This window comes from Eleutherodactylus coqui, chromosome 1 (assembly GCF_035609145.1).
Source record: "Eleutherodactylus coqui strain aEleCoq1 chromosome 1, aEleCoq1.hap1, whole genome shotgun sequence".
Lineage (NCBI taxonomy): Eukaryota > Metazoa > Chordata > Amphibia > Anura > Eleutherodactylidae > Eleutherodactylus > Eleutherodactylus coqui.
In genome coordinates, this window is record NC_089837.1 from 154488915 (window position 1) to 154501520 (window position 12606).

At 40.9% G+C, this 12606-nt stretch overlaps 1 protein-coding gene across 3 annotated transcripts in view; it reads left to right on the forward strand.

Moving 5' to 3' along the window:
- Positions 1-12606, forward strand: part of FGF12 (fibroblast growth factor 12) — a 457953-nt gene that overhangs the window by 288137 nt on the left and 157210 nt on the right. The gene's annotated exons all lie outside the window — the stretch shown is intronic.

A 12606-nucleotide genomic window follows, 5' to 3' on the forward strand; every position in this document is an offset into this window, starting at 1 on the left:
TTTGAAGGGCTGGGTCCTTAAAAATAGTTTAGCCCCAAGTAAATTAAAAAAGACGAAAAGCGTACGTACCTACAACAGTTATTCCCCAACATAGTGGGCTGCTTTACGTGCAATAAAAAGAACTGCAAGAGCTGCTCAGACATTATAAATAGGGCAACCAACTTTACCAGTTACGTGACAAAAGAAAGATTCCAGCTAAAATCTTTCAGCAATTGCTCTTCTAATTTTGTGATATACATGCTACAGTGTTCCTGCCACCTCCAGTATAGGGGAGCACCGTCACAATGCACAATCAACACGTATAGATCCAATGGTACCCACCGTTTTCTAAAACATTGTGTCTCTAGATACTCTTTACTCAAACACAACTATAATTCTGGTGCTTTTTCTATAATGGCACTAGAGCAGACTCCACCAGATGAACTGGATAGATCTAAAACTCTGAAAAGTAGAGAAATGTTTTGGATATGCACATTAAAAACCCTTTCCTCTGGGTTTAAAGGAAACATTAGAAAAGGCTTGACAGGTTTCACCATTTACTTCAGTATGGCTTATCCATTAGCTTCATGTATTCATTTATTTATTTTGTAATTTTCACAACTACTAAACTGAGGGTGTGTTCTTTATGGGTCAATATGTTCCCATATTGTTTTTTTCTTTTCTTTTTTTTCTTCTCGAATCCCTTGTCAAATTGGTTCATTCTTCAAACTAATCCCAAAAATCCCCCTCCCCAACTATCCCATTCCCACCCATCTACCTCCTGCACTGCATATACCCACCTTGTGTTTGAACTCCAATAGTCACACCCCTCCCACTGTATTCATCCATATTCAATCAATGTATGGTCCTCCAATCCACACTTCTGCATTAAATCTCTCACTATAGTGAAACACACTGTGAGATTCACATTTTGTATTAACGAGAAAAAAGAACACTGTCTGTTGCCTTTTCTCTTTTCCCATCCTATCATACGACTGCCAGCGATCTGACAGTTCCCTGCTACTGGGCATACTCTACAGTGATGTGCGCATGCCCCATCCCCTGTTCCCGCAGAACACCTGTATTGACAGTACCCAGCTCCTCTGGCTTTATGGACATATGCAAAATGCTCCCGATCTCTGCTGACGGTTATGGACTGCTGTGACCACCTGCATAGAATCAGTCTGTATATACCATGTATATACCATAAACATAAGTATCTGAGCCAGTTACATTGCTTCATTCAGCATTTATTCACCATCTAAATGTAATGTGCAACCATATGTTCTTCCCATCAACCTAGATGATGACTTATGTATTCATTTCACCAATGGTCCCTATGAATTATATTTATCATTTCTAGCATATTTCCAATATAGTTAATAGACGTTAACCATTGCTATGAACTATATTTATACTTTCCAACAGTCGTTTAGACTGGTCACCAAATTTATGGACATTCGCATATGAACCTTTGCACTCCCTACTACATTCTGTGGTACTGCTATTTAGAATGTCCTTTTTACATATATATGTTGTTTTATTCACAAACGCCTTTTACCCTTCGTTTTTATACCACAAATTAAATAAACTTTGATTTTATTATTAAACTTTGTTACTGACCCCATTTGTAACATGCAGATTCTTGTTTGTTTTTTAATCCACTCTCAACTTGTTTCTCGCTTTAATTTTCATCCATGTAGTCGCTGGTAATACTAATAAACAGACAAGTTGGGTTGATATTTCTGCATCGGTATACGTCTTTCAGGTTGCGCCTTATTCCCAATTTTTTTTCACTTACAGTAGTATTGTCACATCTGCCCCTGCAGTTTTGACGGTAAAAGGGTTGGCTGCACTTGTCATTTGAGCTATAGACTTTTCAGACATTTGAGCTATAGACTTTTCAGACATTTGAGCTATAGCCTTTTTAAGCTATAGACTTTTCAGTTGGAGCTCCGTGTGGTGTAGAGTGTTAAGGCAGCAGAAATGCAGTTCTAAGCTCTCACTCACGTCCTGAAGTTTGAGAGTTCAATCACCTCTTGGTTCAGGTAGCCGGCTCAAGGTTGACTCAGCCTTCCAGCCTTCTGAGGTCGGTAAAATGAGTACCCAGCTTGGGGGCAGTAATCAGTAAATTACCTGGAAGTGCTGCGATTTTGCGAAATAAGTTGTCACTTTATAAAAAGCAAGATTTATATATTTTATTTTATTTACATCCTCTTTTAGAACCACTTTCTTCCAAAATATTTTTTCTACCCATCTTCCCTGGGATTGCTCCACTCCAATTATTTCCACTACTACCAGCTTACAGCATCAAGACTAACAGCTCCTCCTCTGCTTGTGTATAGGGAAAGGGCTGTCAGTCTTGAAGATGGGGATAGCGAGAGTCCGTCGTGACCCACTTCTTTGATTCGGAGCTCCGTTTCAGCTTAGCTCTCATTCAAACCTTCAGGTATGTTTTCAGAAATGCAGCAGCAATTTAGAATAAAACACACATGGGCATATGTGTCCTAGGTTCATGCTGCCTGTGGTGCGGGTAGCATGAACCCGGTGACAGATTCACTTTAAAGGGTTTTTTTGGGAGTCAACAAATAGAGGGTTAAAATGTAAAAATAAGCCATATGCACCTTTTATACAGCTACAGTCCTGCGCAAATGTACCAGTCCCTTCCGCTTCAATCCTGGAAGAATCTTCAGTGGTCAAGTGACGTTCATTGTGCAGGTGACCTCTTAGCCAATCACAAGACTCCTAGCCCGCTTCTATGCTAATTTTCAAAGTATGTTTATTCTAAAATGCTACAACATTTCATAATAATACATACACCTATGCAATGGCTGTGCCTGTACCAGAATCATGCTTTCCATAGCCCAGACAGCATGAAACTGGTGGCTGGTTCTCTTTAAATTGTCTATATATATATATATATATATATAATTTTTATATTTTTTTAAAATTCGAATTAATAATAATTGCATCACATTTTAAAATCAGCTGTATGTTCCAATGTCTAAACCACATTCACATGCATTTCACTATAGCTTGTTGGATATTTTCGATACTAAGATTCTGACCAAATGTGCAGATGTTGAAGCTGTGCTTCTGTAAAGCTTTGCATTTGAATAAACTATGCAATAGCTTCTTTGTATTGATACAAATTCCCGGAAAGTCTCACACACAGAGGATATGAGCCATTAGCTGAAGTACTCTTCTCCATGTAATACATTGTAAACTGTACATTACTTAAGAAAGCATAAAAGAGGGTAAAACATGATTACACTTCTTTAACGGCTCTTACTAAGTGACCCCTAAATTGTGCTTTACCTCAGCCGTTTAATGTCTTCTGAATTGTATATCTACATTTAACAGCATTTACAGATCTGAGTATATCAGAGGCTTTTATATAGCACTGCCCACTTAGAGTAGACCTACCACCAGAAAACTGTTGTCATTATTAGGCCACCTGCACACAGGTGGGATGGATTCCACATGCGGCCCTGGCAGTAGTGGTGGCCACGCGTACCCACTTTCTTTTTTCTTTATCTGTTCTGCGGATTGTCCGCACGTCGAGCCATCGAACATGCGCAGTACAGATTCTTTTTTTTTAAACTCCTGCTTTTCCCGCATCAATGCCTAGCAATGACGTGGAAACCGCGACTTTTTCACAATGTCAATTACGGAAGAGCTGCGGATCGGACGTTTTCCATTGACTTCAACGGAAGCCGTCTGCGCGTAATCCGCACAAAAATAGGGCGATTAGACGCTGAAATTAGACGGCACCATGGAGACGAGGACGCCAGCAACGGAACAGGTAAGTGAATAACTTCTGTATGGCTCATAATTAATGCACAATGTACATTACAAAGTGCATTAATATGGCCATACAGAAGTGTATAACCCCACTTGCTTTCGCGGGACAACCCCTTTAAGGACCAGGCTGTTTTGTACCTAAGGGACCAGACATTTTTTAGGGATTGCACCCGTGTGGAGGTTTTACTGCCTTATTTTTTTTCCTTCAGCTACCAAAATTTTTTTTTGCTGTCCCCCCCCCCCCCCCCCCCGTGACATATAGGGCTATATATTTACATATTACTTCACTGACTTTTTTTTCCCCGTTTTTTAGTTTTACTGGGGGTAAAAAGTGAATATTTTTTAACATTTATAGTTGTTTTTTTTAATTAGTAAATTTACGCTTAAAAACAAAGGTATAGGAATGGGTTCCTTATTTTGTTTTGGACGTTTTGATATGTAATATGTATAGTTTTGAATTATAGGGCGCATACGGCGACAGTTTTGGTTGGCGTTTTTTATGTATATATTTTTGTTTTATTCTGTAATTTTTTTAAACTTATTTTTGTACCTATTTTTTACATCTGTGACCCACATGACATCATATAACACCTCTGGGGGTCATTCACATTGTCATTACATACTTTTCCACAGTAGCTGGGGCATCCATAGGGGCCCCAGTTTTAGGGGAAAACATCTCCTATAGTGACAATAGTCCCTAACAGAGCTGATCTGGGTCTGCTAGGACTCTTCAGCTCTGCTGTAACAGGTGGACCGGGCGGTCACATGATCGCCGGCTTGCATAGTAGAAGAAACACTTCCACTTTCACTTCTTAGTACATAGCGCTCATTGAGCGCTGCGTACTCGGGAAAGGATAGGACATAAGCAGTTAAAAACCACTTCTTCCTTCTCTTCCGGGTTCTCAGCTATAACTAACAGCTGAAAACCCCACCTGCTCCTGCTTGATTGCAGGAGCAGAGTCTTTAATCCCGTGCCATACATCTGCTATCAGCTGGGATTAAAATGCCAGGACCAAGCGCCATATATTTACCACGCTTGGTTTAAAGGGGTTGTTCGGTTGCAAACTCACTTTTTAAAATTAGAGCTAAATTAGTTAAAAAGATAAAACAAATGGTACTTACTCGTCCTCACCCTCAGTAATCCAGCACTGCAGGCCTGTGATCGTCCCGGTCTGTGTTGAAAGCAGAGGTCAGATGATCGCTGCCTGCCAATGAGGGCTGCAGCATTACTTTTCTAAACTCCTAGCACCATGGTGCCCAGGATGTTAGTGCTGATGCCAGGAGAATGGGCGATGACCCCGCAGCTCTGGTTGGCTGTCAAAACTGAATGGGAGGATTGCGAGGCTGCTGTGCAGGATCACCAGGATGCAGAATGGGTAAGTACCATTTGTTTAAACTTGTTTGGCTCAAATTTTAAAAAGCGAGTTTGTATCTGGACAACCACTTTAATGATATGGGAAAAGAGACTATGGAGTGCTTTAAAAGCTTATTGTGCATTTTTGGAGCACATCATTGTGGAACTGGAAAAAAATACTATATTTCCTTCCACTTCCCTGTGTTTTATATCAGTTCTTTCACATTCTGCAAATTTAGAAGCAGCTTATGACCTGATTTACATGGGAATTGTTTGAACATTTGAGATGATAACTTGAGCGGATCCTTAGGATTCAACACCTCGTGATAGTGCTCCAAGAGCAACTGAGAAACAGGATGACGTTCTGTATAAATTGCATCTTGAAATGTAAATTGCCCTTGAAAGTGTTTAATCACATTTGAGAGTGATATGTGCGTGGAGGTACACACCGAGGCAGCTTCAGGTGATCTATCCAAGAAACATACATGGCGGTGACCCCGTAGATTACACAATGCAGAATACTCCATCCAAGCAGCGCTACAAGCTTAGAAAAATCAGACATGAACTTTACTGGTAGAACAAATCTCATATTAGAAGTTACAAAAATTCCTTGCTTTTGGCTTTGTACCAAGGTTCTCTTGCATTGCTCAGCTGTGCATTACATTACAGCTTAGTTTGATCCAAGTGTACAATATCAGTGGAGCTATTTACTGAGAACCATAAAAACACATATTTAATTACATATCCATCACATAAATGTACCTGACCTGTATACAGCTATGCTCAGTATGATCAACACTGCAGTAGAATGCAAACCTCTGCCTAATGGTGGAGATTATTTACCCGTATGCCAGGTTGGTAGAAAGAGAGAGCTTAATGGAGAAGAGAGGAAACGGATCCTGTCATCTTCCAAACCTAGAAACATTTTCAGTTTCCAGGCAGAGTTGGCCTAACCTGTGATTATTAAAATTAGCATGTAGATGCTATCAGATTAGGCTACTTTCATAATTCCACCAACTCACAATATATTTTTCTCATACAAGTTGTTGATTTTTTTTTTTTAGAATTAGCTGCCACATGCGTGTATTGATGAATAACACTATTTTTAGCCAATATATGACGTTTGTGCACATGTATCACTAGTATTTCCATTTGCAGGTGTAATCTCTTAATTTTCATTTCTCTCTGAGCTGGTGTGTGGAGTTTGTTTTAAATCTATGTCTTCTATACACTACACATGAAGAAGACAGCAGATTCTGCTCCCTAACTGTCTGTAGCACATACACACAAGGTAAATCATCAGGGAGGGCACTATACAAAAGTACTCAGCAGTATAGATGTGATTTTAGTAGCTTCCCGAGTTCGGTCACTGTGTGTGCGTGCCCTCATACATCCACTGGCCACAACACCTCCTAACAGTCTGGTCAGAATGGTGCAGGTCGTGGCAATTTGTCGATATGATCACCCACCTTCTCACATTCCAATAATGCAACCCTCTCAGACTCTGGTAACTGGGTGAAATCTTTTTGATTGCATTGTGGAGGCGTTTAGTGGTCAACAAGCTCTACACAAGCGGAAAAAGTTAATCACACTAAAACTCTAATCTTTTTCTGTGTTTTGCAGCAAAATCACCGCTCCTAGGTACTTGATTTTTTTCCTACAAAGTGTGTATATTAAATAAATATTTTTTAGTAGGTTTTTCTACTTTTGCGCTTTAAGGACGTTTTTTTGCGCGCTGGTCCAGGAAGGTCCCGTCATCACTGAACACTGTCACCAGCTGTGGCCGAGGACCACAATGCTACCACATTGGTTTTAATGGGACCGGCGCTGCAGCTGGCCCTTTGAAAGCAATGAGATGCAGGCAACCCCTGCAGTGATTTTCGGAGAAGGGCTTGAAATATAAGCCCTTCCCTGAAAATAAGCCCAAGCTTACAAAAAAAATAAAATAATACATCACCCAGCACTCTGGCGCGTCTTCTTTCTGCAGTTCCCCAGCAGTTCTTCCTCTGCATTCTGGTGGCAGGGGATTTAAAAATCCCCGCTTCCAGAAAACACTACCTCTGATTGGCTGAGCACTGTGACCAATCAGAAGCTACGCTCAGCTGTCATTCAATGGATCAGAGGCAATTGGCTCACTCATTTGGCAGTTCAGCTATCTGCCCTTTTGTATCAGTAAGTATCTGGCCATTTTCAGTGATTATTTTCAGGGAAGGCCTTATATTTCAAGCTCTTCCCTGAAAATCACTGCGGGGGTTGCTGGCAGACTATTGCTTTCAAGTGGCCAGCTGCAGTGCCAGTCCCATTGAAAGCAATCTTGTAGCATTGCGGTCCACTGCCATAGCTGTGACAGACTGTGGCAGTGGATTCTTTAACCCTCGCGGGGTGTCCACTCATCACTGAACACTGTGACAGTGCTGTCACAGTGTTCAGTGATGAGGGGACTCCCCGCGGGGAATCTTTATGTGCACCGGTTAGGTCCGTGCTGTGCATGAGAGGCACAAATGTCCTATATTTTGCAGGTGCACATATTTTGCACCTCTAAAAGACAGACATCTAACCAGTGCCATAGGGAAATAATGGTTCTAATAGACGCACTTTTTTACGTGCAAATAAATGCTCATCTGACTGAGCCCTTAAAACACATTAGGTTTGAAAATAAATGACAATATGTCCAAAAAGAAGTTTGTTTGCTTTTAATCAGATTTTTTTCTTCTTTATCCATTCCTTTCTGTGTCCTAGTAGGCACCAATGCTGTGACAGAGAGAGCTCTTTTTCTCTCTTAACCATTTAGATGCCGCCATCGCTCTTCACCGTAGCAACTAAGAGGTTAAACGATGGGGATCGGAGTAATTTCTGATCTGTTCCTTTAGTGCGGGGTCACAGCTGTATAATATAATTTGCAGCTTCTTAGCCCATGCCATCACTGCGCCATACTATTACAGTAATGCTTTGTGGGAGCTGCCTTCCCGTAAGGCCATAATAGTATGACACAGGCCAAGAAGGGGTTAAACTAATCAAGGTCAAAATGTAATGAGTCATAATAATTGAGGAAAAAAACCTTTTCAAATATTTACAATGACTACAATCCCTGTGGGTTCTGCAACCACTCTTTCAAATTAGAAAACCCACTGTGGGATTTAAGACTTCCAGAAGTGATCCTTCATTCGCTGTGCGCTGTTCCGTCCACCGCCTTCTATTCCTGTTCCCTTCTAGACGACTTTTCGCCTTTCCTCTCTATATTTTATTTCTCCTTGTTTCCTTTGCCCTTTGTTATATTTGTTGTTGTTTTCTGAATGACACATCTCCCCATGGCTTGTGCTAGCTCACCGGCATGCACATCATGTACAGTTTTTAGTGTCCCACGCCTTTTATTTCTAGTAACTTTCTCTCTATCATTCATTCTATATGCGTTTCCAATTATTTTTTCGAATTGTGTATAAATACTCTTTCAGACGTGATGTACATTTTGTATCAGCTGTGTAATTCTGTACATATCTAAAAATCTTTCTGGTCTTTAATTGGGTCCTAAAAATGTTACGTGGTTATTTCCACTTTACAGTTTGTAATCATTTAGAGGGATTTTCTGGCTTGTGTTCCTAGTCCAGGTAAAGGCGTCTACATTTTTTTAGGGTCTCACACAGTTTTTATGTCTCTCTTTTCTCAAACCGAAATGTGTTTTCTCTGGAGTGACAAGTAGCTAACAATTAATCCTAACTGTTAGGCTATTCTCACACAACCAGATTTGAATGGCGGATTCTGCGATCGCCATCCGTGTGGACAATCAACAGTAATACACAGGCATTGAAAGGCATGTAAGAATTGCCGATTCCGCGAGTGGAATTAAAATTGTAGCATGCTCTAGTTAACCGCGGAATCCGCGACCATAGAGCCCATTATGCTCCATGGTCAAGGATACACCAGCAATGGAGCAGTGGCTCCATGCGTGTGGCCAATGCTCTATTCAGTCTGACCTCACTGGTGGGGGGAGAAGCGATCCCACAGTAATGAGAAGAGGGGATCAGGGAACCCCCATCCTCAGGATCGGTGGGGGTCTTAGCAGTGAAACACCCACTGATCCTAAAGTCATCCCGTATTCTGTGGATAGGGAATAACTTTAGATTTTGGGAAAAACCCCTTTTCTTGCATTTTCAATAGCTTTTCAATGGTCTTAGTTGTGTTAAGATAACATGCTGCAGAAAGTTATCAATGTTTGGTTACATTTTGCAAAATCTGTATGTTGGAAGCTACATGATAACCAGCTCTGTGAAGGAGTTAAACAGGCCATGTAACAGCAGAATGGTAAGAGATTTATTTTTAATGAAGCTTATTTAGTAAGTTGCTTAATTTAACATTTGGGAATCTAATAAACAATAAAAAAAAAATCCCTGAAAAGGGTCCATATGCTTTAAAAAATATTTTGAATTTTGTATAGTGACGGGAATAAATACGGTATATTCAGAATACTATTCTATCCCATACTCAGTTCTATATGTTTTGCCTAGTGTAAATCCTCTATACCAGCTCAGTATCTTGTCACTCCGTGTACAGGGTGGATTTCTCTAAGTCTATGCAGTGCACACGTACTTCATTGAAGACCTTAGGGTATAGCATTCAGGTCCTTGTTGCTGTAGGCCTTTTGCAGCCTGACAGAATGTGTTTAATAATGTGGAAGACACATATCACATGGGACTATGCAAGGCAGATAGAACATCTGTCTCTTGATCCAAGTGATAAAAGGAGATTTGCCCAGAAGCATTTCATAAATACAATTGTGCCACTGTTACAGATCTACACTGTTGCAGTGCCAGATTGTCAGATGGAACAGATTGCCAACTAATGAAGCCAATGTAACACATTTACAGGAATACTGGAGCACAAAATAAATTGAGAGATGTGTGTCATAACTTACTGCCTACCAGATTGTATGACTGGCACCTGCCAACTTTTCAATCAGAATGTAAAACTATTACCACATTTAGAACTTGCTATGTAATGTATAGGTTAGAGCGGCTTCACAGGACCTTATGCGCTAAAACGCCCGCCACAGCGTATCTGCGTATGAATGAGGTTTGTGTATGTCTCTATGCATAGCTCTGTACTTTTTTACACGCAGGGCCAATTCTACTCTGTGTTTTGCGATTGTAGATTTTGCATGCACAAACACGGTCGTGTGAGGAAGTGCTTGGTCTGTGGGCAATGGTGAGAATGGAGGAGTATATCCAGCACTTTGGTTTTTCTACTAATTTTAAATAACATTCACTGCTGCATTCTATAAAAAAGGACCACAAACGAGGTTTTTAGTACAGTAGTCAGGTTTCATAAGTACAATTGTTTTTTTTTTTTAGTTTTATTTAATGTTCTATAATGTTCTAGATATAAACTCTTATTTTTAATAATTTCATCACAGAAAGGGATTAAAAAATAACCTTTATTGACTGATTAAAACCAGTGTAATTTGGCAATTGCTGCCAGATAAAGATACAACATTGACGAGAGGGGAGCCCAGATATGGACTTGTCCCTCAAATATCTCCTTGAGGGCTCTTTCACACGAGTGTATATCGGCTGCTGTTTTCACGGCCGGACGATATACGCTACTATCTGATGCATTGGATTCCAATGCATCAGATCACAAGGCCGTATTCCCACGATGTAAAAGGGCCTGGCCGGCCAATATAGCACCGGGCGCTTTTCGTCGGGCCGAAAAGATAGTCCTGGAATTATGTTTAATCCCAGAATACAGCAGCCGGAGAAGAGAGATGAGAGCGAGTTTAGCAGCGTAACTGCTAAACTCTCTCCCCCTTCTCTTCTCCCCTCCAGCTGTTTGCAATGGGAGGGGGTGGGATGGGGCGGAGCTTAGCGAGCCGCCAAGTCCATCTGCCATACAGATAAAAAACAGATAAAGACAGGTATGCGTGGACGCTGGCGGGGCACAGGGTCAGATTCTGCTGCAGGCTCCCACTTGTGGAATCCGACACATCCGTGTGCAGGCGGCCTAAACAGAGAATCTTAATACCAAAAATGATGCTAAACTTAGGAGAGGCCCCCTTCAGCAAAAAGCAGTCACCAAAAATGGTACCATCCCAAGTGAAAATCAATTAAGGTCAAAATCTAGTATAACCATAGAAATATCAGATTTTGTATCTCCCAACGGACACTCTACTAGATTTCTCTAGATTCTTGGTGGATACCTATGGTGTATAAAATCCGAGTTACAACTAGCATATGTGTACTAGGTAAGTCCTCCATTCCCAGAGACAGAAGGGGAAACACTGCATTTCAGTATAATGCAGCTGGTCATACCTTAGGTAGCACTCATAGAAGTTTATGGGGCTCTACTCTACATCCATATACCTCTGTTCTCCTATAACAGCACATGGCCTTCTTATTCTGTTGGATACCTTATGAATTGGGCTTGGTATACGTTTGGCTGCCCTACAATATGTAGGAAACTAGGTCTTATTATATGGCTTTCTTATGACGTTCCTATTTCTAGTAAATGCCTTTTATTTCCTGAAATATTCATCTTTCAATTTCTTACCCAAGAACTAAGTTTTTTTTTACTGGCCAAAGTCTCGGCTTTAGTTTTTTATTGCTGAGTGAATGTAAGAAAGGGGGCTGACTAACGTATGACTGTCCACCCAAGGATAAACTGGGAGGAAGTATTAACTGGTTTCCCATTAAGCTAACTACCATATAACTAGAGATTTTGTGACATGGACAGAGGTGCAGGGTCAGTTTGTATCACCTTGGATTATTGCTATTCGATGGCCTAATGGCCCTTTTACACGGGCTGATTATCGTTCAGATTCCCGCGCTCCTACGAGAATCTGAGCGGTAATCATCCCTTATAGTTTGCCCTACAGCTTGTCCTGTGTAAAAGCACCATAAGTTCTTCTACGTGCATAGTCTTATAAGAACAGTAAAGGCTAGGGCTCAACCTAGATTTTTTGTAGTAAGACTTTTAGAGTACTGAAGTCAATGTGAGCTGTGCCTGCCATACCAAACCCAGCCACTGCAGTACGGACAGCGCTGTCTGCTACCAGAGCTGTCCACATTGACAGCGAGCCTGGGGATTAAGTGATCAGCAGGGATTCCAAGTGGAAGACCAACTGTCTATCTCTACGATAGGACATGAATAGTAAAAGTCCAAGGGAACCTGTTTAACCAAATCTGGAAGGAGTAAAGTGTAATGTCGAAAAATGGCAGGAGTTTCCTGATGGTAATAAGACTAAATAACCGCACAGCTGGTATACTATGGTCCATTACAATGAGAAAAAAATAAGGAGCAATTTTGGAAATGAAGTTAATAATGACCTTGGCAGAGTTTGGTGCAGTTTATGTATGTGCAGTCATTTAGATACGTTTTCTCTAAGCACCTTCCCTCTTAATACAATTGCATCTCATAGCGTCCCAGCTGGAAGGGACTAGAGGCAGGTGATCCAGCCAGCCATAATTAGCTTATTCACT